Raw genomic sequence first — 24,287 nt, forward strand, 5'->3', positions numbered from 1 at the left:
AAACTGCCAGTTAAAAGGCTGAATTTAATAATTCAACGCATAACATTACTTAATGTGTCACAAGACGACTATCATTGGCGGATTTATAAACAAGTAATATAGAATTGAACATTGGTATGAAAATGTACAAAGATGTGTTTTGACATTTTACTTAACTGAAATTTATATTTATCATTTGAACATTGTTTTTCGTATGAAAGGTATGTACAAAGAAAGCAGTTTTAAAACATAACAATTATGCAATTTTTTTTTTCACCCTTACGTTATTTATATTAAACACTAATAGTTTTTAAAGCAGCATGCCTCCAGATTCATGCTTATTTTCATGAAAAGTTTGAAAATGTATTTAAAAGTAATATATTGTGAAGTGAACAAATAGAGTAATTTACACATACAATCCATGTAAATAACCAAAAAGAGGTCAATATATGCAAGAATAGAACTTACTACATTAGTCACGCAGTATGAATATGGTGATAAAAACTGCAGAGTCAGTCATTAATAGCCCGGAACATGTAGATTATTACTTGAATCCTGTTCTGAAAACAGAACAATTTTCAAAAGTTTGATTTTCTTGTAATAATTTGGGTCATCTGGAGGCATGTAGCTTTAACAACTCTGAAAAAAACTCAACATCGAGGAGAAAAACTCATTTGACTGCGATATCAGGATCGTTCAATACTGATTAGAAAAGTTGTCAAAGGCATCTACAAGGTGATACTTTGCACATTCATCCGTCCAAAGTTAGCAAACAATAGGACTCGTTTTCTGGTTATCTTGACAGCATGCACTAAAGGAAAATTACAATTTGTTTACATAGCAGCCTTACTCATACTCTGTCTTGAAAAGACATGACACTTCGTTTACATAGCATTTTGACCAGCCAAATTGGTGTTATACCAAGATATTCTGTTCAGGAAGGTTAGCATGCAATGCCAACATTTTTATTGAATCCATAACGTTGACGTGTACATTTTGGATTAATTTGTTATATTAAAGAATGCATGATGTAGTTGTATAATAAATCGCTTCTGTTCTGATACCTAGAGAACTTTCTGTTGTGACAGCGTACGATAAAACAATAAAACAATGAGCAGTATTTGTCATCTTGGTTATCATATTCCAGTGTTTAACTGCTACATCGGTGTTTTCAAATTTGGTATACCGTTCCTGCAACTAATCTCGGCGCTTCCGAAGCTTTCCTTACCGTGCAAAGATACAACATCTTATTTGATTTGAATATAGTATTGTAATCTTAGAGTCTTACAATTCTGTATGAATTTATTGATGCCAGTTGTTTCCAATATAATAATTTTCATATTTCTACACACATTAATCTTTAGAAAACTATTTAATCCTGTTTGAAAGGAGAATATCTTCTTCGAGCATGTCTTAGTAATGTAGAAATCACATGATATACATTGTATTTCAAATAATGCTACAAAAATCAATAAAATTGGCTTAGACACAGATATATATTTAGCTCTATGGCTCAGGTTATGCAAAGAAATTTAAAAATTTGGCGCAATATACCAATCTATCATCAATTAATTATGTAACCGCCATAAACTGAATATTACATTTTATATTCGGTTATATTCGAATAATTGAGATAAATTTCTATGCAATTCTTACTTTCTTACAGTGCAAACATTACATAAATAATAAGCACGAATTTCTTATTTGCTTAATAACATTATAGCAAACACAAGCAATTAAATGTACAATCTGCATCGTAAAAAGCAGTATCTGGTAGTGTATTTTGTAATGTATGGAATCGCATCTTCTCGGCCATGTCCATTATGAGTACACGGAAGTCACGTGGTAGAAGCATCGATGCCGAAATTATTAAGAATAATTGTCAAGTTGTTACGATTGGTAATGTATCTAACAGTTTGTAGTTCTATATATCCGATATTGTCATAAGCAAGTCCGTTTAGATCAGTAGGTAGAGTGTTGGACTGTGGACTAGGCGACCTGGGTTCGTTTCCCGGACAGTGCAAGTCACTTTCGTTGATAATGATATCCTTCCTATGGTCATTCGTACTGTACAGACTGTGGAATGTACAGAAGTTATCAGTTCCTTGTGAAGTGAAGGCAAATAGTACTGGTAAGCTGTAAAACAGTCTGCCCAGGAATGATGCGGTGGTAAGTGTGCTCAATTAGGTTACTGCCGTGATCAGTAAGGGTATAAAGCAAACAGCATAATTACAAAAAATCTTTTTTGTCTTGTTGGATTGATTGATCGTCTTTTTAAATGTTTTATGTTTTTCAATGAAGAAAAGGAATAATATTCAAGATGCAAACGTCAAACTCATAATATTTAAACAAATGGCATCGTGTTGGGTGATCTATAAGGTTCTCACTTTAACAACATAATTTTGACATTTCCATGTCATTTCAGCAGGTTAATATGTGTTTTTAAAATATTGCCACAATGAACATATTCTGTGTTTGGGGTTTAAATGGACGAATCCCGTAATATAAAATATTGGGAAAGATTAATCAATTTTAAAGGGTTTTTCTTTCCCTATTTTCAGTCAAATGAATACTAAATACAGTCTAGTGGTAAAATCTGCCAAAGTAACTTGACATTATATAATGAATCACCCAGACGCTCTTTTGTTACTGACAAAAATGCAAAAGACGTGATCCATTACATAACGCAAACTCTTTTTCTCAATATATGTACAAAGAACTTGGAAATAACATAGAACTCTATGATATTTAAATATAATTGATTTAATTATCATTTAATATTAACCAATTAAGAATGATTGACATTGAGACAAAATAATTAGTACAGTAGGCTAGTTTTTCTTCACATTTCTTTATACATATTGTTTAATAAAGGATCAAACATTATCTAGAAATTTGGAATTATGTGACAAATATCTACATGATTTGTCAGCTTATAAAAGATATATATTAGTTCAATTGTGTAGGAAGTTGTAATCCTATAGACAAACTCCAGGAACCAACCAGTATTGAGAATGACTGAAAAATTTTGGTAAGTGTTGTATCTTAATCGGCTACTGATAAAAACATGACAGAATCAAGTATAAATTACAATATACATGTGTATCAATAACATTAAGTATTTCTATATATTGAAGAAAATGTCATTGGCTGGTACGAATATTTAGGAGTTAATTTAACTTATTTCTATAATAAAATTGCCGAATTTATATTGTTCGTATTACAGAGGTAAAACTATGGACACGTAGTGAGCAAATAATTATATTATGCAAAACTAGTGTAATAAACAGAAATACACTGACAATAACAGAGTTCAAGTAAAACTGATGTTTGTGGACGTAGGATATTTTGCAGTTTTCTACCATTGGTTTTGGTTTTTATAGTTCTTTGGTGATCCCCATTTTCCAGAATATCTTTAGCTTGTTAGGTATATTTGTTCTTATTTCCTTTTCTTTGTGCACTGAATTTATACTACAGGGTTTTATCATATTATGATGTTTGAACAAACATGAAAACTATTCATTCTATGTGTTGTATTAATTTTTTATCATAATCTGCTATCGTCATTCTAAGCAGATCAGACTTGTTCTTAATCATTCATTTTTGTGAGTTCATTATGAAAATATCTGATTTTTCATTTTTGCGTTGTTTTCTTGTGATATGATATTGTCTCACAAGTGAGTTTTATTTTAAAAGGAATTCAAAACTGCCTCGCATGAAAATGTGTTATTGTATTAAAAACATATGCACAGTATGTCATTAGTCATGCTTTTTAAACACTATCTTTTACATGTATTTATATCTTTTTTGTAAAAAGTGTATTTTAAAAAAATTAAATAGACAAACGGAATCATTAGAGAATGTCAGAATCTAATATATTGCAGGCTTGAATGAAATGAACAGTAGTGGCAACCGCAAGCTACCTCAACGCCCTCTGGCACCGGCTTAAGCAGAAATCAATATCTAAACATGATCATTGTGATATTTTAAATTGGGATGTTCATATGGTGTTGATCATGGAACCTTTGATAAAACGGCCAATAAGTAAAAGAATGTGTGTGCCCTAAACGAAAATAATGAGCGAAACTTAAAAAAGTGGAATTTCGATAGAAGATTTTAGATGTGAGATTATAACACTTGGTATAGCCGTTCAAATATGCATCATCTAAATATATTGAACTCTTATAAGAATATAAATGACATTCTCAAACATTTAATTGTAAAATCTTGAGTGCTTCAAAATTGTTTCATAGTTAGTACACTTATATATGGTGGTAATAAATTGCTATCCGTTTAATTGAAAACGTGACAACTAGAAGAACTTTCCATTTATGTCCTTTAGTATTGAACAGAAAATCAGCCCAATGAAGAATAAGTCCCAAATATCAAACAGAAAGTCATATAACCGTAATGAAAAAGTAATTGTGTATAATTTAGAAACATTCTATTCCGGTATGGTAGTAAACAATGTCAGTATAGATAAAAATGTTAGAACTTCAAAACTTCTCCGTGTGTGTATTAACCGGCGTATGTTTTTTTAACTGAAAAATAAATGTTCGTGAAGTTGGCAGCCTAGCAGCCTAGCAGCCTAGCAGCCCAGCAGCCTGAAGTTGGCAGCCTAGCAGCCTGGCAGCCTAACAGCCTGGCAGCCTAGCAGCCTAAAGAAAACTAAGAATAGTACAAACATGAAATCGTCGGATATGAATCGGAAGCACATACTTAGACCATTGCACGTCTTATTTCAGTATCGCGATCTTTATTTTTTTAAATATTGAACTTTGTTTTTTTTTAATTTGACGCTTCGAAATTTGTGAAGTTAGCAGCCTAGCAGCCTAGCAGCCTAAAGAAAACTAAGGAAAATACAAACATGTAAACCGTCGGAAATGAGTCGGTAGCACATACTTAGACAGACTATTCCACGTCTTTTTTCAGTATCGCGAACTTTATTTTTTCAATATTGAACTTTTTTTTACACTTCGAAATTTGTGAAGTTAGCAGCCTAGCAGCCTGGCAGCCTAGTAGCTTGGTAGCCTAGCAGCCTAAAGAAAACTTAGGACAATACAAAGATGTAAAAGTCGGAAATGAGTCGGTAGCACATTCTTAGACTATTCTACGTCTTTTTTCAGTATCGCGAACTTTTTTTTTTTTTTAATATTGAACTTTGTTTTTTTTACTCTTCGAAATTTGTGAAGTTAGCAGCCTAACAGCCTGGCAGCCTAGCAGCCTAGCAGCCTAACAGCCTAAAGAAAACAAAGGATAATACAAACATGAAAACCGTCGGAAATTAGTCGGTAGCACATACTTAGACTATTCCACGTCTTTTTTCAGTATCGCGGCTATTGATCAAATGGGTATTGTTCTTAAGTTCAGATAATCTTTATGTTCATTAATGTGTTCGTTTAAACATATGCATTGTATATCTCTTTACATTTCAACCGATTTATCTTTACAGACCTAAAATAAATATGCGTTGAACATCGTCAACTTCATTATAAACATATACATACAAAATAGCATATCATAAATAAGTCACATGACGTCGCTTATTGTCCATAGACAGCGACATTATTAGCCGCGAAAATGTTAAGATTAAGACTACTTCCTACGTTATTCGAAAACATGTTTAATCCCGCAAACTTTGAAGCGTCAGAATGAAAAATAAAATAAAATTCAATATTTAAAAAAATAAAGATCGCGATACTGAAATAAAACGTGGAATGGTCTAAGTATGTGCTACCGACTCATTTCGTTTGTATTATTGTATTATCCTTAGTTTTCTTTAGGCTGCTAGGCTGCTAGGCTGCCAGGCTGCTAGGCTGCTAACTTCACAAATTTCGAAGAGTAAAAAAAAAACAAAGTTCAATATTAAAAAAAAATAAAGTTCGCGATACTGAAAAAAGACGTGGAATAATCTAAGTATGTGCTACCGACACATTTCCGACGGTTTTCTTTAGGCTGCTAGGCTGCTAGGCTGCTAGGCTGCCAGGCTGCTAGGCTGCTAACTTCACAAATTTCGAAGAGTAAAAAAAAACAAAGTTCAATATTAAAAAAAATAAAGTTCGCGATACTGAAAAAAAGACGTGGAATAGTCTAAGTATGTGCTACCGACACATTTCCGACGGTTTACATGTTTGTATTGTCATTAGTTTTCTTAGGCTGCTAGGCTGCTAGGCTGCCAGGCTGCTAACTTCACAAATTTCGAAGTGTCAAAAAAAAAAAAAAAAAAAAACAAACAAAGTTCAATTTTTAAAAAAATAAAGTTCGCGATACTGAACATGCTGAAAAAAGACGTGGAATAGTCTACTAAGTATGTGCTACCGACTCATTCTATGTATGTTCCTTAGTTTTCTTTAGGCTGCCAGGCTGCTAGGCTGCTAACTTCACAAATTTCGAAGTGTCAAAAAAACAAAAAAAAAACAAACAAAGTTCAATATTTAAAAAAAATTAAGTTCGCGGTACTGAAAAAAGACGTGGAATAGTCTAAGTATGTGCTATCGACTCATTTCCGACGGTTTACATGTTTGTATTTTCCTTAGTTTTCTTTAGGTTGCCAGGCTGCTAGGCTGCTAACTTCACAAATTTCGAAGCGTCAAATTAAAAAAAACAAAGTTCAATATTTAAAAAAATAAAGATCGCGATACTGAAATAAGACGTGCAGTGGTCTAAGTATGTGCTTCCGATTTATATCCGACGATTTCATGTTTGTACTATCTTAGTTTTCTTTAGGCTGCTAGGCTGCTAGGCTGCCAGGCTGCTAGGCTGCCAGGCTGTTAGGCTGCCAACTTCAGGCTGCTGGGCTGCTAGGCTGCTAGGCTGCCAACTTCACGAACATGAAAAATAATCACTTGTTTGAAAAAAAATTAATGGCCAGTTGTAATTATAGCATAACAATCATTAAAGAAATAAAAGTAAAAGAACAGCGCATTGAAGATGACTTCTTAAAACGAGAACATGATTCTGTTTGAAATTATCAACAATAGTGACGAATGAGTGATTACATGGCTACTAGCGAAAAAACAAACACAACATCACAAAACAAGATCTTGCGTCCATGGTATCTGAAGGCTGGTGAGTATAAAACAATTATGAATTTGATATTATAGTTTTGTTATAATCATGACGTACAAATCACTTGCATTGCCTAACATATAAGAGTGACGAATGTTATCTCGTCTGAGGTGACTGCGACAAAGGTACTTCTTTGTCCAAGGACGTGATTATGATTAGCAAAATGTTGCCAGATTTTCATCTTGTTTGATAATGATGTCTTGAAGAAAAAATATTCATAGTTCATGATACTATATGAAAATAGATATTCATACATGATGCTTTTCTATGTCTTTGTTGTTAATGTGTCTTTACAATAAACCTTTAAAACACAAGCATACGAGAACAACACTCCTGTATCCACAAGCGCGCACGAGCGAGCATACAGATATAACATAAAACTGTCCATTACTAATTTGAAAATAAAACATAGATATATACCCGTATGGTTCAATTGCTAACTTCTTTTGCGTAAGCAAACAATTATTATGCTTTTTCAAATAATTATCATTATATGTGCCTATGAAGAAATTCCAATGTAAACATCTTTTGCTATTCCAGTTATGAGATGAAATCTCGTCTTGTTATATAACAGTTTAAACATATATTTTTTCAATATTATATTGCAAGTATACGTACAGACATTTTTAAAATGAAAGTGGTTGGAATTTAAATAGAATTGCCCTGCTACGTCATTCAAGTTTTGTCAAGTTGACATGTTGTATTTATTCTATTTCCTTGACTGTAAACGCTGTAAACGCCGAATTATTTCTCGTATGACAGAATTGGGCCGGACCTTGATAAAGAAATGACAACACCAATAACAAAGTGTGCATAAACTGTCACAATCACTTTGTTATGTTAGATTAATCACTCGTGATAGAGGAGAATGATAAATTGTCGATTATAAAATCTTCATAGGCAAAAATCAATCAAGTGTGATCCAATTCCTAGACTGCTTCCGGTATAAGAAGACAAATGTGAAATTTAATTATAAATCATATTAAATGAAACAGTCCATGCATGCGACAGGGATATTCAACAATATTTGGACCTATCAAATACATTTATGATTTTACCATGCGAAAAAAAGTATTCAAATACTCATTGTTCAGTTTTAATAAGGAAGTTATTGAAAAACATATAATTTCGTCCTGGCCGTCTATATTCTAAACATAATTTGTATTACTAACATATTGATACTAATAGTACATTCAACTATACAGTCTATATACGGAATATTTTCAAGAAAATGTTATATAACCAGTCATAGCTTTATTAAATATGCGTTGCATTATATGTGTGTTTTAGTCGGTCTAAATATGTAGTCACCGTATCTAACAGTTTTGAACTCAAATTAGAGTGGTTATAATATATTGTTGGTTAATGACGAACTAAAACTGTTTCTTAAAATCAAATGCCCAAAAAAAATGTAAACATTTATAGACAGCATTCGTCTGCAGAAAGTGCTGCAAGCACGTGGTCATAAAATTTTACATATTGTAGTAGCGTTAGACATTCAAGTTCTGTCAGTCCAATTGACATTTATCTGAAAAAGAAGAGCCAAGCTCATCATACAGAACACTGCAAGCCAGTCGAATTCACTTCCATACAACATTTAAAGTGGACCATTATTTCAAAAATTACAGCGTTTGTATATAAAGTAAATATCACTTCACAGTTCTGAATGAGACTGTGTGTCTGTCACTGAAGTTACAATCTCACAACCAGCTCAGTAGAATATTTGGTCATTTATTTATAAACTGATATTGATTTCGTCAAGGCTACAATGATCAACCAAATTTTATTATAATAGTTTCAATGCCAGAAAAATTGTGATCACCGGAAGTGTCCTTTCCGGCTGTTCCTCCTTGTTAACTTCCCTTTAGTCACATGTCTTTTAATTGGCATTTGCTGCGTTAGAATGAGTTTGAACGTGCATGCCAAATAGGGCGTCCATGATGGGCGTGTCACGTCAAGAACAGAAAGTGTGAAGTAGTTTCTACAGTAATATTTCAAGTAGTAAGAAAGCGCTCGCTCCTGCCTATAGTTCATTTTCATGAGTAGGCAACTTCTTCTGTTTTCATTCTACTTAATTATCACTCTGTTTAAAATATTTTTTGTTCAAAATATTCCTTGTTAAAATCAACGAATCTATATACTAATATCTTGTAGCCTCTGTGTGGTCAATAAATTATTTAATATTTCAGATTATATAACTGATTGCATATTTACACAAAATAAATGAAATATGGTGAGTCTGGTCTATTTAAAATGGTAAGTACCCGGTATATAAAAAAGTAATGATAATAAATTCGTTTTGACAAAATTGTAATACAATCTTGTATTTTGATTTCATGGGGCTCTCTTTCATATTATTTGGTTGCTCCGTGAAAAGTATGGTGGCATAGCTACCTCTTGATTAACTAGTTAGTTATATGGTTATCTGGTGGCAGAAATATGCCATCATAGAAAAGTGATCAAGTGATCATTGATTATAATACGTTAATTAACCGAGTCTTTGCTTGTAACGAATGATACCCGGGTACTTATTATATACGTTTGTATGAGATTAATAGAATTTTATATTAATAAATCTTTATTACTAAAATCTTACCACCTATATGACCGAAATACTGTTGGAAAAAGGTGTAAAATGAAACAAACAAACAAACAAAACTAAAATTATTAATTTCGTAAAATAGAACAGAGCATGCTATTAGGGCTTTTTTATTCTACGAAATCAGTGAATTTAGTAATGAAGCTTTACAAATGTAAACATTTATTACTCAGCCTACACTCATTCCTGGCACAGAGCTATATTTTGTATATATAGAGGATATTTGTTTAGTTCAGTGTAAGATCGGAATATATTTTATTTACGACGTCACGTCGCTGGTATTTCACTGAAACAACGTAAGGGGCTTAAATTCAAAACAGTGAAATTATCAAATTGATAATTTCACTGTTTAAAACAGTGAAATTACCAGTTTTATATCACTGATATATTTCTATAAACCACCGAAAAGCATGTAATAAAATTCTCTGTTCCGTGTAATTTCTGTGAAAAGAAAGGTAACAAATGTTATCTTAATACTGTACACCTGAGTGGCCCGACAATATTTTTACTATTTTCGATTTTATGACGTTTTAGGGTCTTTTAAAAAAATCATTACATTTAAAATAATTTGACAGAATAATGAATATGATCAAGTAATTTATGAGCGATACAGCACACACTGTTTTGCAAAATACTATTTTAATGATATTCAAAATCAGATAAAATTATGATTAATTTCGTTTACTGTGAGTCTCACATACATGACATAAAATTGTCCGCAATATCACTAATTACGGTTAATGCAGGTAGGGCGTATTTTTATCACACTATACATTATAGTTTTGTTTTTATACAAGCTTTACTTTAGTTTTATTCAAATAACCGTATGTAATTATAATTCTCAATTTTTTTTTCTTTGTTTTTAGTTTTAATTAATTCAAAATTTTCAGATGATATTTGCATATTTTATATGTTAAATATTTGCTCAATAACTGTTTCTAGTATTTTCACTGAAATACTTAACTATGATTAGAACTATGCTAATAGTGATACCTTAATATAGTTAAGTGTGAAAATAATACGTCAGATGACGAGACAAAAAGAGCCATAGATCATGTATGATGTACATAAATAACGTTAAGTGCGGATATAATCCAACCGTCATCCCAAATTATACTGTATGCCTTATTCCTTAGCTATGGATATTAAAGAAATATCTTAAAGTTTTGCTTGACTTTTTCCATAAACTACATATATAAATGTAATGTTAATTTGTTTTTTATCCTCGTTTAGGGAACAAGATTTCTCATACACCACTTTTTGTGGAATTGCACTTCAGCGTATTATCCGAAAGTATTAACATATTTGCTGATTATCAAATTCAAACTGTCACCATCTTCATGTTCAGATTAAGTCGGTGCTTCAGGGCGTGGACACCGGGTAGCTTGCACTTATCACTACCGTTTAAATCGAGTCAGAATCAGTCACCACATATTTCATTATCACCTATGTTACAGGGACTTTGGATTCTTTCATGTGAGGAAGCTATCCAGCTAGCTTACGGAACGTCGGTGGTTCTACTCAGGTGCCCGTTCGTGTCTGAAATAATCCATGGAAGGGCACCTGAGGTTTTCCTCCACCAGTAAAGCTGGAACGTCGCGATATGACCTATACTGTGTCGATGTGACGTGACCCCCCCCCCAAAAAAAAATCACCTATATTAGTCCGCTACACCTATGTGAGACCATCATTATGTCAGCTTCCATAGTGTCACGTGTCGGGTGCAAAAAAGGTAAACCAGATAAAATTACTTTACCGTAATGTTAAGTTTTTAATGTGTTTGATCAAGAAGAAAAAGCTATCTCTACTATATGTATTTGAATGAACAAGGTTATAATCTTGGTTGTATTTTGCATTCTAGATTTAATTGCGAAAACGATTTTCACGTGCAAATTGTTGTGTTCGCACTTAAAGTAATTCGACCCAAATGATCGATATCATGAGATTTTGAAAAGCAGGTCTTTCAGATTGTAAGATACGTTAAAATGACATGTTTTTTATTTGATACGAACGATATAAAATTGACATAAAATGATGAGGGTTGATACAGTAACTGTTCAATCTTTAAATTTATAAAAAAAGTTGATATTAAAAACTGATAAAGCTGTCATTTTCTAACCAAAGGGTGCTAGTGGCATTGATTGGTTTTAAAATGTGTTTAACCTTGTTATTTATACAATAAAATATCCATATATTAAAAAAAAAAAAAAAAAAAATTCTGTTGTATAATGTTATATAGACTATAACAATAAAACAATAAAAAAATATTTTTTTAAATTTTTTTTTTAGTTTCCTATAGATTCTATTTCTATAAAAATCCACTATCTGATAATTATCTTATTTTTTTATAAGATGCATTCTTTTTAAAGATGGTCATTTCTTCATATTTTGAAACAATAATGGACTAATTTTTCCCCTTTCCCTTATTTTCCATCCAGGAAACAAATAAAACAGTGGTCTATCATTATGTGTAAAAATTGATTTTCATATTTATATATTTATCTATATTCTTTTTAAATGCAATGGCAGTCCATTGAGTAACCCACAATAAAAGAAACTAGGATTAACCCCTTAAATGGCCTTGCCCAAGGACAGTCATTTTGGTAAAATTCTTGCTAAATGCTGCTAATATAGCACAGAGAGTTGGTCACATTACCCTCGGGCACTATTTTGACACCAAAACAAAACCACTTCAATGATATATCAAGCAGGTCGGTGACAGGGGACAAAATCTTTCCCCGTCATCCTAAGCGAACCCCCAGGGTGGGGATGGGGTTACAATTGACTGATGCATAATTATCAATTTTTTCTATAAAGGCAATTGAATCAAATGTGTATGATGATTTAAATTTAGCCACAGTAACTGAAATATTACCAGCCTATACAAGACTCATCTTGAATGTGTAACCCTTTTTCCCACAAAAAATATAATAATATTTATAAAAAATATCACTATAATTGCTTTCATAAAGGTCTTTCAGTAATGAGACCCTGATGATCATTGGGATAAAAGAAAAAATTATGATATTTATGATCCTTCAATAATGTTCAGACTTCTTGCAGATCCCAAAATTATAATTTTCTCTTATAATAAGATAACAAAAAAAAAACATAAAGAAAAGAAAACCAACAACCCAACTTACAGTGTTTCTACTGTAAATGTCATATCAAGTAATATAGTTCTGCACCAAATTACAAGTTTTAAGATCTTATTTGTATTAAATTCTACATCAGTTTTTGTAACTATAATATCTCCTCATCTTTTGTCAACCCAGCTGCTTTATATTTGTTGGCAAATCATTATATTATTCTGTTTATAAATTCAAATACCCTTTATCTAACTTCACTTTAATCTTAACCTTTCTTTTGTTAGTATTCACTCTCAAAACTCCTAAAGAGTCATTTTATTTTTCGCTTAATCAAACAGCGGGCTTTGCACCTGGACTTTTAAACCCGACTTGGGTTACAAAGTCAATTATAGAAGTGTATCATTTTAAAACATGCAGAATTATGACAGTTTGTCTAAACAACTTCATCTCGACTTCATCTCAGCAACAATACAAGGACAGATATATCAATTTCTTTTGTGGTTAACTAGAATAAGGACAGCATATGGTTTATGACAGAATCATGAAAAAGACGGGGTATACCTTTGTGGTGTCCATATCTTGTTTGTATCATAGTTTTGAGACCTTTCTGTTGAAAATGTGTCAGGGTTAAATCGTATACATATACATGCACAGTGCGTTAACTAATACCCGCACTCCAGAGCATGCCCATTGATTGGCTCATTTTTGCTGGGGTTTACATATTATGACGGCAGAGAAAGGGAAAGCGACAGAAATGTCATATTCAGATGTTCGTTCATTGGTTCATTTTTGCGGGGGTTTCATATTGTGACAACAGGGAACATGCTTTTATGTTTGACTATGATACAAAAGAGAAAGAACACCAAAACACTCGGCAATCTGATTAATACTCGAGGGGGGGGGGGCATAGCCCCCCCCCCCCTGTACAAATCAGATAGCCTCGTGTTTCGGTGCTCTTTCTATTACTTATCTGTATAAAGAAAATTTAAAATTTTGATTTAAGTGTGCATGATTGTGACTATGTCTTGATGTTTCTTTTTATTTTAATTGTTTAGAGAAATGGGTATGTTAATGATATTTACATTCCAGGAACTTTATTATACAAAATCATATATGTATATAATATAAATGCAAATTAACATTTCATATTTTTTATTATATAATTGTCTCTCATATTGATTTTAATGTTTAATATGAAAACTGTTTAACAAAATGAAATGATACATAAGTTTTGAATTTGGAAAGGCATCATTTAATGATGACAATTTCAAAACGACAGTACATACAGACGGAAAGTACTACGTTTCAGTTTTAATAATAATAATTTTCAACACATAATAAATCAATAATGTAGTTGAGGAATGTGATATATTATTAGTTATAAAGATTGTTGACAGGTTATATGGCCCTATATAAACTGCTATTTGTAAATATAACCCAAGCCACTAACCTGCAGTATTATAATTTATAATATATTTTCATTAATGTAACTTTAGTGTATAAAGTCAGATGGGATAGCAGTATTTCAATAAAATTATAAAACATTAACCTTGGTCAATTAATTATTACCAGTAGTCTAGTAAAAATCTAGTAAAATTACTCTGAACACTTAATTGCTGCCATACTCCTGATCAATTTAATTTTGTAAATGCTTATTTATGAACCCTAACCTGTACATAAATCCTCATGGTTCAAAGAAAAAATGTATATTCTGGTTGAAAAGATTCATAATGTTGCGGACATAGTGCATGCAAGTGAATATAAAATCACATGATTAGTTGGCGTTAGGTTTTTATTACTATCATGACAGTATAACGGCCACATTCTGTTTCTCAGGGGCCATAACTCTTTGTTTGCAATATCATTGTAATGGCTATTTGATCATAAAATGGTTCTGAAGTACAGAAAAGCGTGCCCCTATGCTTTATGTGCTTTGTTGTTAATTGGTGCATGAAAGAATGGTGAAAGGATGTAAAAGTGGTCACCACGGGAGGTACCAATCAATGATAGAGACACATGGTCAGAATCGCGGGGACATTTGATGACCATGTCAGCTTGGTGTAAAGATTTCTAGCTGATTTAATCTTGTCCACTTGAAGCCTAACAGCTGCCTCGACCTACGGCTTACATAGGATTAAATCATGAAAAAAAAACGTGCCAGTCCCCAATAATTATATAGATAATACACGGTTATATGGTTTTGTGATTATTATTTATTATTGAACGGAAGGAGATTTTTGTGTGGTGTAAAAAAATGACCATTGGCAGTAAGTGACACATGAAAAAATAGAATAAAAGCTAGGTGTTTCCCATTCACACGGCACTAAAGGGAAATTGAATTATAATTATATTAATGATTCTTTTATATACAGTTCTAAAGTTGAATGTTTAATTAACTTATAAATATAAATATTTAGGAGAACAAAATATTGTAATAATGTATTTCTGCAGGATTAAAAAGCAAATTAAGAATACATTAGAATAAAGTTTATGTTATCTCATGCATAATAGTCATTTTGTTGTATTTGTTACTATATTTACATATTTTAGATGATCACTGAAACTGCAAAAATATTTAAATGGTATTTTATTTTTGATGTAGTACAATTACTGTTGACAATAAATTAACAGTATAAACTTCGGTATGTCAAAATATCTCTATTTAGAAATTTAAATGTATTGATACTTTTTTCAGATTCTGACAGAAACGTCATCAAAAGTAACAACCGAATCTAGAGATAAAGTATTTATGGTAAGTATGAAATATGTCACTATTATAAATGAGTTTAAAGAAATCTTTCAAGCATTATATTAAATATTATATTGGAAAATATTTTTTCTTTAACCTGCTAAAACTGAAACTGACCATGAGCCTTTCGCCAGGTCAACTTTAAATTCTCTATTGGCTGACCACCTATAAATTTCATCTTCATATCCCCAAAATTGATAATGGATTGTCCCAAAATTGAAAAATGAAAATTGAACTACAAATCTTTATTGAAGTAATTGAATATTTAATTGAAAAATCATTCTGCCCAGCTTGTAATTAAATCAATAAAATCCAAAGTGAGACGTGTTCGTAAAAATCTGCCTTAAGAATGAGCATTAATCAAATTTTATTACATTTTAGCTCATGCACGCTTATAAATCTACTCGTTAAAAAAATTATTGACAATTACTGTCCGTGCGAGACAATGAAAACGAAGTTTATCATTATTTGGCACACATTTTGCCTCTCTGATACCGTTTGATTCCGACGTATCATAGTGATCAATACCAATCTACTGATTAAACATCGCCTCGTCATTGATTGGTGGATCTCTGGATGGGACACGATGATGAGACGGTAGTCAATGACACCTCGCAATTACAATAATAACCGATAAACGTATATGAAACTTGATATATACACAATTTGCAAAACGGTAAAAGTTTTCTTTGTTCCCTTTAACCGCCCGCTTTTGTTAAATGAATAAATACGCAGGATGTCTGTAAATAGAGTAAATTGGTTTGAAGAAATTATGAAGTCCACTTTGTCAATTGAATAAAATGTTTTTATCATTGTTAAAAGGGCAGCTTAAATTAAAAGTAGGTCAGAGTTCTTTATTACGATTTCAAAAACATTTTGTTATTTACAGGGGTTTCTCTCTCTGTTTTACGTGAGCAATACCTCTAAATGTAGAAGTGTAAATTTTCAAGTTGTTTTCCCTAAATGTAGTAATTAAGAATTACAGGCAATTTTTACTGTACATACATAGTGACAATATTTGTGTTGCTCATTATTACGTACAATTTATTTTATTTTCAAAATATATTGTTAATAATGCCCTGCTTTTGTCAGATATGGCAGGTGAAATTCAAAAAGAAAAAAAGGGAAAATACATACTTTTATACTTTAGAGGTGTGTGGGGTGGGGGGTTTAATGAGTTCATGAATCGAGGGGCCTGATTTATATACTATGTTATAAACTAGTCATAGATTATGCAGTGACAGTTCTTAAAAAAAATACATTTTTATCTAATTTTAACATTTATGTAGTTATAATTGCTGACACTTTTCTTTTTTAGCATTTATCGAAGACAAATTTATCCACAATATTTAGTGACATAAAATTTTCCCAACAACAAGGTCATGTTCCCTTTAGGCCAAACGAAATAATTATATTTTTCTGGATATTGCTCCCCATCACCCCACTACCCACTAACCGCAGAAAAAATAAAATTTAGGTTAGCTTTGTTCACAAGATGTAATGAAATTCATGCTAAACTTCAATACTTTAATGTCAAGACAAATTTACAGTTGCATAAATTTAATCAGAAACAGATTTTATTTTATCTGGCCTTAAAATACAACAGCACCCTTAAAATTCCAGTGACTTTACTAGGCTTTTTTTAATCAACCAAATTTGGAGGAAAGTTTTTCTGCAAACAAAAAGCTCCTCGAACATAATATAGTAGAAAGTGAAAGAGTTAATTCAAATTTGCAAGCAATTCACATTATTCTTGAGTTTTCATTTGGTAATTGCGGGAGGGGTATTGATTCTACAATTTAATTTCTCCATTTTCTTCACATTGCTATTAATTTACACTTCTTTTATTTCTAATACCCCGTAATATCCAGTTAACTTTCTTCTTTCCCAATGACTGTGAGCTTAACACAGTAGTGAAATGTTGATTTAACAATGGAAAATGTTTATAAATTAAATGAAGTGTTTATTGATTATTACATAAAAGGACTATTTTCTGTTTGCAATGCAAATAATTTGTTTTCAAACAGCAGATGGGTACTTCACAGGAATTAGTGGATTTTTATGTTTTTGTCACACTTTTGTAGGACATTTAGTGGTAACTTCAGCAGGACTGATTTAAGAATCTGATGTAGGAGAATTAAAGAGAGTGATTCTTCAGTTAATTTTATAACTTAATGATACAAGATATTGGGACAGTGTTTATTATAAAGAACAGTTGGTTAATTTATTATGAATGAATACTAATTTCAATGTAACTCCGAATTAATTTCATAACTTGCAGAACTGATAAGGAGTTTTTGAAGACAATTGGTATAATATAGTATAAGAGGAGAAGGAAAGTTGATCAGATTACAGAAAGATTGGCAATTAATTGGTAAGTTGTATTTAATTGGTATAAAAAATTTAACTGGTTAATATTGATTTGCATTTAACAGCTGGGGCTATTATATAGATTCAACTGTATTTTTATTTTTTATTATTAAGTTATCTAAGGGGTATACAAAAAGTGAGGCCGTTGGATTTCCGCTTGAACTTGTTGCAATTGTTTAAAGCCTAAAGAAAATGGAAACTTGTATGTACTGGGAGTGCTAGCCAACATTTTAAGCCTGGGTACATGCTTGTACATAGAAAAATGCAGGTTCTGGCCTCTGTCACGTTGGGGTTAGTACACTTAGTGCCTGAAAGGGCGAAATATCGGAACCTTATTAAACTTAGAACACACACACAACTTTGTCACATCCTCTAAGCAGCTAAACTGTAATTAATAATAAAACAGGATTCGGTGTTAAATGGTTGTAAATAATTTTCAAAATAAAGAGGTCACTAGTAAATACAAACCAGTACCAAAGTCCTTAATATGACTGCATTTTAAATGACCACTTGGCTTCCTAGAGGTGGGTACTTTTTGGCTGATTATTGGGCCTTATACAGGCTCTAATTATAAGAGGATATTTTTTCGTTTGAGTGAAATTTGGAATATATTTTCACAAAACATGATAAAATGCCACATATTTTCACGAGCCGGGACGGCGAGTGAAAATATCCGGCATTTTATCATGTTGAGTGCAAATTTATACCATATTTCACGAAAAACGAAAAAATAACCTTTTTATTTAATTTCATATTAAAGAAAAATGGTTAAGAACCCCATTGCTTGCTAAACAACTGCAACTGTACAGCGCGCAGGAATATATTTTTGCATCTTGTTTTGCACGCGATATTTGGCGATACATTGTGACGTCACGTAAATAACTCTTTAAACGTCTATACAACGTTAATAACTGAATTAAAGATATTGGTCTTCGGATTTATTTTCTTAATTAGACCATTTTCTATCATTCTAGATAGTTTTCAAAACGAAATTCAACAAAAAGTTGTTTTGTATTTCTCAGATTTTTCAAACAAAATGGCGAAAGAAGTCCTTTAAAATAATAATTTCGACTCAGCCCACTTTATCTTCACGCCAAAATTTTGAAAGGATGAAAAAATTGCATTTCCAATATTGATGCTAAAAACCATGCAAAGTGAAATAATTATTCTGGTAAACTATAAAATATACTGTAATTATATACAATGTACATTTTATTCAACTATCAGAGCTCAGGTGTCCATGGCTGAGTGGTTAAGGTCTTTGACTTGAAACTATTTGCCCCTCACTGCTGTGGATTCGAATCCCTACAGGGACTTTGGATTCTTTCATGTGAGGAAACTATCCAGCTAGCTTATTTTCATGCCTGAAATAATGCGCAGAAATGCACTGGAGGTCTTCCTCCCACCAGTGAAGATGGAAACTTGCCATATGACCTATACTGTGTAGACGTAAAACCCAACCAAACACTACTATATAGGACTAGAAATTAACTTTTTTCGTGCATTTGAATATAAATTTTCTTGCTTTTAATTCTTAAAAATTTACAAGAATACCTCAAATGAACTTTCAGTTCAACTTACCGTTACACACTTCATAGGAATAATTAAAAAATCACATTGAATTTTTCTATTTATTGAAATATTTCAAATGATAACTTTAATGCATCCATGTCAGACTATTTCTGTTTAAAATATAGATTTGAATTACCGTATAAACAATCATAGGAAATTTAACTTAGATTCTGTTTCCTTATAACTATATTATTTATAAAATGATATAAAAGCCCACAGAAATCTTTTGTCTTTTCTCTGTTATGGGTTGCCGTAAAAGTATTGTAATTTAGATGTTGAAAAAAAAAAAAAAATAACAATATATACATTTAATAACATTGATCAGAATTCTGAGGTTCAATTCATGACATGTGTTGTTTTTTTCTTTCTTGTAACTTGCATGTTGTTTTACATTCTTGAATATTAGAGAGTCATTTATCTCGGCAAATCAATGAAGATAGACGCGGAAATTTGTTGCTTGGCCAAGTTTTATTGTATATTTAAGCCATTTAACATAATCTTACTGTCTAGGAAAATATACAGAAAACTGTTTATGGTCTTGTTAATATTATTTGATATTTCGGAGGCAATCCCGGTATTGGCGCGGCAAAATCGTGCCAATTACGAGCATCTTGATAATGTTGTTTAAAGCAACAAGTTCCGTGCAGCTTTTTATAGATAAAAGAATATGTTGTTTTATATATATATATACAATTTATCATGAATGTATTGAAAGATCTAATGATTTCTTTTGGGAAGAAATGAAAAGTCTGTTATACAAAGAAGTTTAATGGACTATTATTATAGTTCTATACTGTGAGACATCAACTTTTCATTCTCCCCAAAGGGAGAGCATTATATTGTCGCCGCTTGGCTGGCTGTCCATCCATCCACATTTTCTTGTATGCATAAAAAAAAATCAAACTCTACCTAGCCTAATTTTGGAGTTATTGCCCTTTTTTCATTTTTACACTTTGAACTTTATCCGGAACTACAAGGGGTATCAACAAGAAACTTAGTAGATGGATAGATCTCATTGGGTAAAATTGCAGTGCATAAAAACTGTAACTCTGTCTTGCCTTAATTTGGAGTTATTGCCCTTTTTCATTTTTAGCTTACCTGTCACAAAGTGAAAGGGTGAGCTTTTGTGATCGCTTTTCGTCCGGCGTCCGGCCGGCGTCCGTCGTCCGTCCGTCGTCCGTAAACTTTTACTTTAAATGACATCTCCTCATAAACCACTAAGCCAATTTCATCCAAGCTTCACAGGAATGTTCCTTTGGTGGTCACCTTTGAAAATTGTTCAAAGAATTAAATTCCATGCAGAAAAAACTTTAAATATCTTGTTCTAAAAAACCCAAAGAGCTAGAGCTTAGATATTTAGCATGAAACACCTTCTAGTGAGTGTCTACCAAGTTTGTTCAAATAAAAGACCTGGGGTTAAAATTGGCCCCACCCCAGGGGTCATTGATTTTCCCTATATGCATATAGTAAAAACTTAAAAAATCTTCTTTTAAAGAACCCGAAGAGCTAGAGCTAAGATACTTAGCATGAAACATCTTCTAATGGGTGTCTACCAAGTTTGTTCAAATAAAAGCCCTGGGGTCAAAATTGGCCCCGCCCCAGGGGGTCATTGATTTTCCCTATATGCATATAGTAAAAACTTAAAAAATCTTCTTTTAAAGAACCCAAATAGCTAGAGTTTAGATACTAAGCATGAAACATCTTCTAGTGTGTGTCTACCAAGTTTGTTCAAATAAAAGCCGTGGGGTCAAAATTGGCCCCGCCCCGGGGGTCATTCATTTTCCTTATATGTGTATAACAAAAACTTAAAAAATCTTCTTTGAAAAAACTTAAAAAAATAGCTAGAGTTTAGATATTAAGCACAAAGCATCTTCTAGTGAGTGTCTACAAAGTTTGTTCAAATAAAAGCCCTGGGGTCAAAATTGGCCCCGCCCCAGGGGACATTGATTTTCCGTATATGTGTATAGCAAAAACTTAAAAATCTTCTTTGAAAAAACTTGAATAGCTGGAGTTTAGATATTAAGCATGAAACATTTTCTAGTAAGTGTCTACAAAGATTGTTCAAATAAAAGCCCTCGAGTCAAAACTGGCCCTGCCCCAGGTGTGTCATTGTTTTTATTTATATGTGTAAAAAAACAAACTTGACCAGCTAGACCTTAGATGTTTAGCATGAAACATCTTCTAATGGGTGTCTACCAAGTTTGTTCAAATAAAAGCCCTGGGGGTTTAAACTGGCCCGCTCCGGGGGCCTATATACAGGTGAGCGACTTCAGGGCCATCATGGCCCTCTTGTTTACACTTTGAACTGAGTCTGAAGCATAACTCTGAAACTACAAGAGGTATCAACAAGATATGAATGATTAATATTGTCTTCATGATTGTAGCACTCATCTTTTATGTTGTATACTAATTATGTATAGAGTTACTCTGATGCCTTTATTTGCAAATGATACGGAAAAATGGCAATAAGTATTTTATGAGTAAAGCTAAGAATGGTTATACATGTATAAAATTTATTGTTCTATACAATATAGGAACATTAAAATAGTCTCTCTTCAATTTTTTTATATATTGATATTTTGAATTAAAGGACACTCCTTTTGAAGAGACTCCAATAAAGAAGTTTTTTTGACATGACAAGACTGAAAAAAATTTCTTTTTGAGATTTTTATACCATTAAATTTTGATGTATACCACTTTTTAACTCTCAGTAATAATCTGGTTGAAAATCTCTTTAATTAAATTCTGAATGTATTTCTTTATTATATTTTTGGCTTGCAGCCACGGCTGCAAGCCATTTCATCTGGAAAACTTGTTCCGGTTAGGTGGTTTCCTGCTTACATCTGTTGGTGCATGATTGAACGGGGAACCAGCTGCAATCGTGCCAATCGCAACTTTTCGACCTTTTCCGTCAGTCTTCGGATTAATGATAATAGCCGATGTAGTTCCGATTGTAATTGTGACAATTTGGGCGATTCCGTCATACTGCGGAGTAATATTACGGAAATCTAAGCTATTTTAGTTACTTCGGTAATCCCAGTTTGTGTATATAAATAGGATTTCTATTTTTACTTGATTTATCCGTTTAAACCGTACTAAATTATAAACGAAATTGTTCCGTTTCATTTGTTTTCATTTGTTTTTCAAGACGCAAAAGTTAGTTTCTTTTATAATTGTTTTTTGTCTGTATTAGTTTTATACAATAGAGAATGGTGACTGTAGTATTATTCCGCCTTCAAAGGGTGGTCCTGCTTATCAAATCACGCATGATCGAGTTATATTTAGATCTACTGAACGCAATTCAACTTCTTGGTGAGGTAATCTAAAAATAGCCCATGCATATCATTAACCTTGCCACGTGCTAGTTGATACATGCTTATTAATTGGTACCACGTAACGAAGTATTTTAGTGCATTTACTTGTCTATAAAGCAAAGGAATGATTTCGCTGCGAAAAAAGGGGAAATGAGATGTGCACACTTGTTTTCCTTCAGTATCACGTTAATATTTTTACAATTGATCATTTTCTTTATTAGTTTGATACAATAGAGAATAGATCTAAATCGTTTTGACAAAAAAAATATTCGGTTTTCCAAAAAAAACAACAACTAAATAAACCCTTTATGATATACAAATACCGTAATTCAAAAAAAAAGTGATATATACTAAATTGAAACCCCCAAAAAAGAACAATCTTAAAGGGTTGGGATGAAGGCACAACTCTGCAAGCCTTTCCTTTTAAAAGGAAACTTTATTCCATTTTAAGTTACTCAGTTCATCAATGTAAGATTTTTAAATTTTATGTTTTAGACTTTTGAACGTCAGTGGAGTTCCTTTAAAGGATTTCAATATTGAAATACAAAAAATGAACTAACTACAGATATGTGCATGCAGCCTCGCTGTATTTAATATCATCTTCATAGATCTTGGTACCAGAATGGCAATTTAAGAAAATAAAAATATTAAGAGACTTAACCAAATATATATTCTTTTGTTCAACTGTTAAAGGGACTCCACTAAGGTTTTTTGACATGATGGACCTGGAAAGAATTTTTCAAGATAAAAGTTCCATTTGATGAGGATGTAGACTTAAATAACTTGTGTGCAAAATTTCAGATCATTTGCTCATTCCATTTATCCTGAATATTAAAATTGTAAAAAAACGAAAAATTACTCAAATCTGGCTAAGATTTTAACGCACAAAAATAAGATTTTCAATTTATTAATAGTTTTATTTTTTTATTTCCTTTTGCAACTTTTCTTTTGTAAGTGCCCCAGCTGATCTATATAAGAATTTCAAATTTTAGGTTTTAATGCTTTTGGACCTCAGTGGAGTTCCTTTAATTCTAGCCAATATTTTCATTTTCTTTGAAGGTCTCAAAATTGTAGAAATATTGTATATAGTTGTGTGTATTTACACCACGACACCATTGTAGTAAATTGAATAGACAAGCAAGGTGACAACAGCTCTGTTACAATGCACTTTTGTTATGTATAAGTCTAAAAACAGAAAATAATGCCAGGAGCTCTATAGATTTTCAAAGCCTGTATTTAAGCACCCCTCCTCCATTCATTTTACAAATAACAAGTTCTTCCTGTAGGGTTATTACTTAGTCTTAGTGATTTCACTTGTAACAATGCTGGGTTTAGAAACCCGGGCTTATTTCTATTGCCCACCTAATGTTATATCCTTTATTCATTTTTCAGGCAAGACACTGTTTTCCATCAAATTGATTACATTTTCACGGCAGTCTGCCTTGAAATAACGCTTGCTTTACTGCTACACGGCCAAATCCGAATGATCGACATGAAAATATTGAACAGTGTCGTTAATTGAAAACATCGGCTCTCATTTAAAGATT

The 24,287-nt window shown here is 32.1% G+C and overlaps 1 long non-coding RNA gene across 1 annotated transcript in view; it reads left to right on the forward strand.

Annotated features, from left to right (window-relative positions):
- Positions 1–17,572: 17,572 nt before the first annotated feature.
- Positions 17,573–24,287, forward strand: part of LOC132722853 (uncharacterized) — a 42,067-nt gene continuing 35,352 nt past the window's right edge. Inside the window, exon 1 of the long non-coding RNA XR_009624668.1 lies at positions 17,573–17,858. This is a non-coding gene — a long non-coding RNA (uncharacterized LOC132722853). The remainder of the gene's footprint in view (positions 17,859–24,287) is intronic.

The sequence above is a fragment of the Ruditapes philippinarum genome, unplaced genomic scaffold (genome assembly GCF_026571515.1).
Source record: "Ruditapes philippinarum isolate M1 unplaced genomic scaffold, ASM2657151v2 ctg490_1_1_1_1, whole genome shotgun sequence".
NCBI classification, from domain to species: Eukaryota; Metazoa; Mollusca; class Bivalvia; order Venerida; family Veneridae; genus Ruditapes; species Ruditapes philippinarum.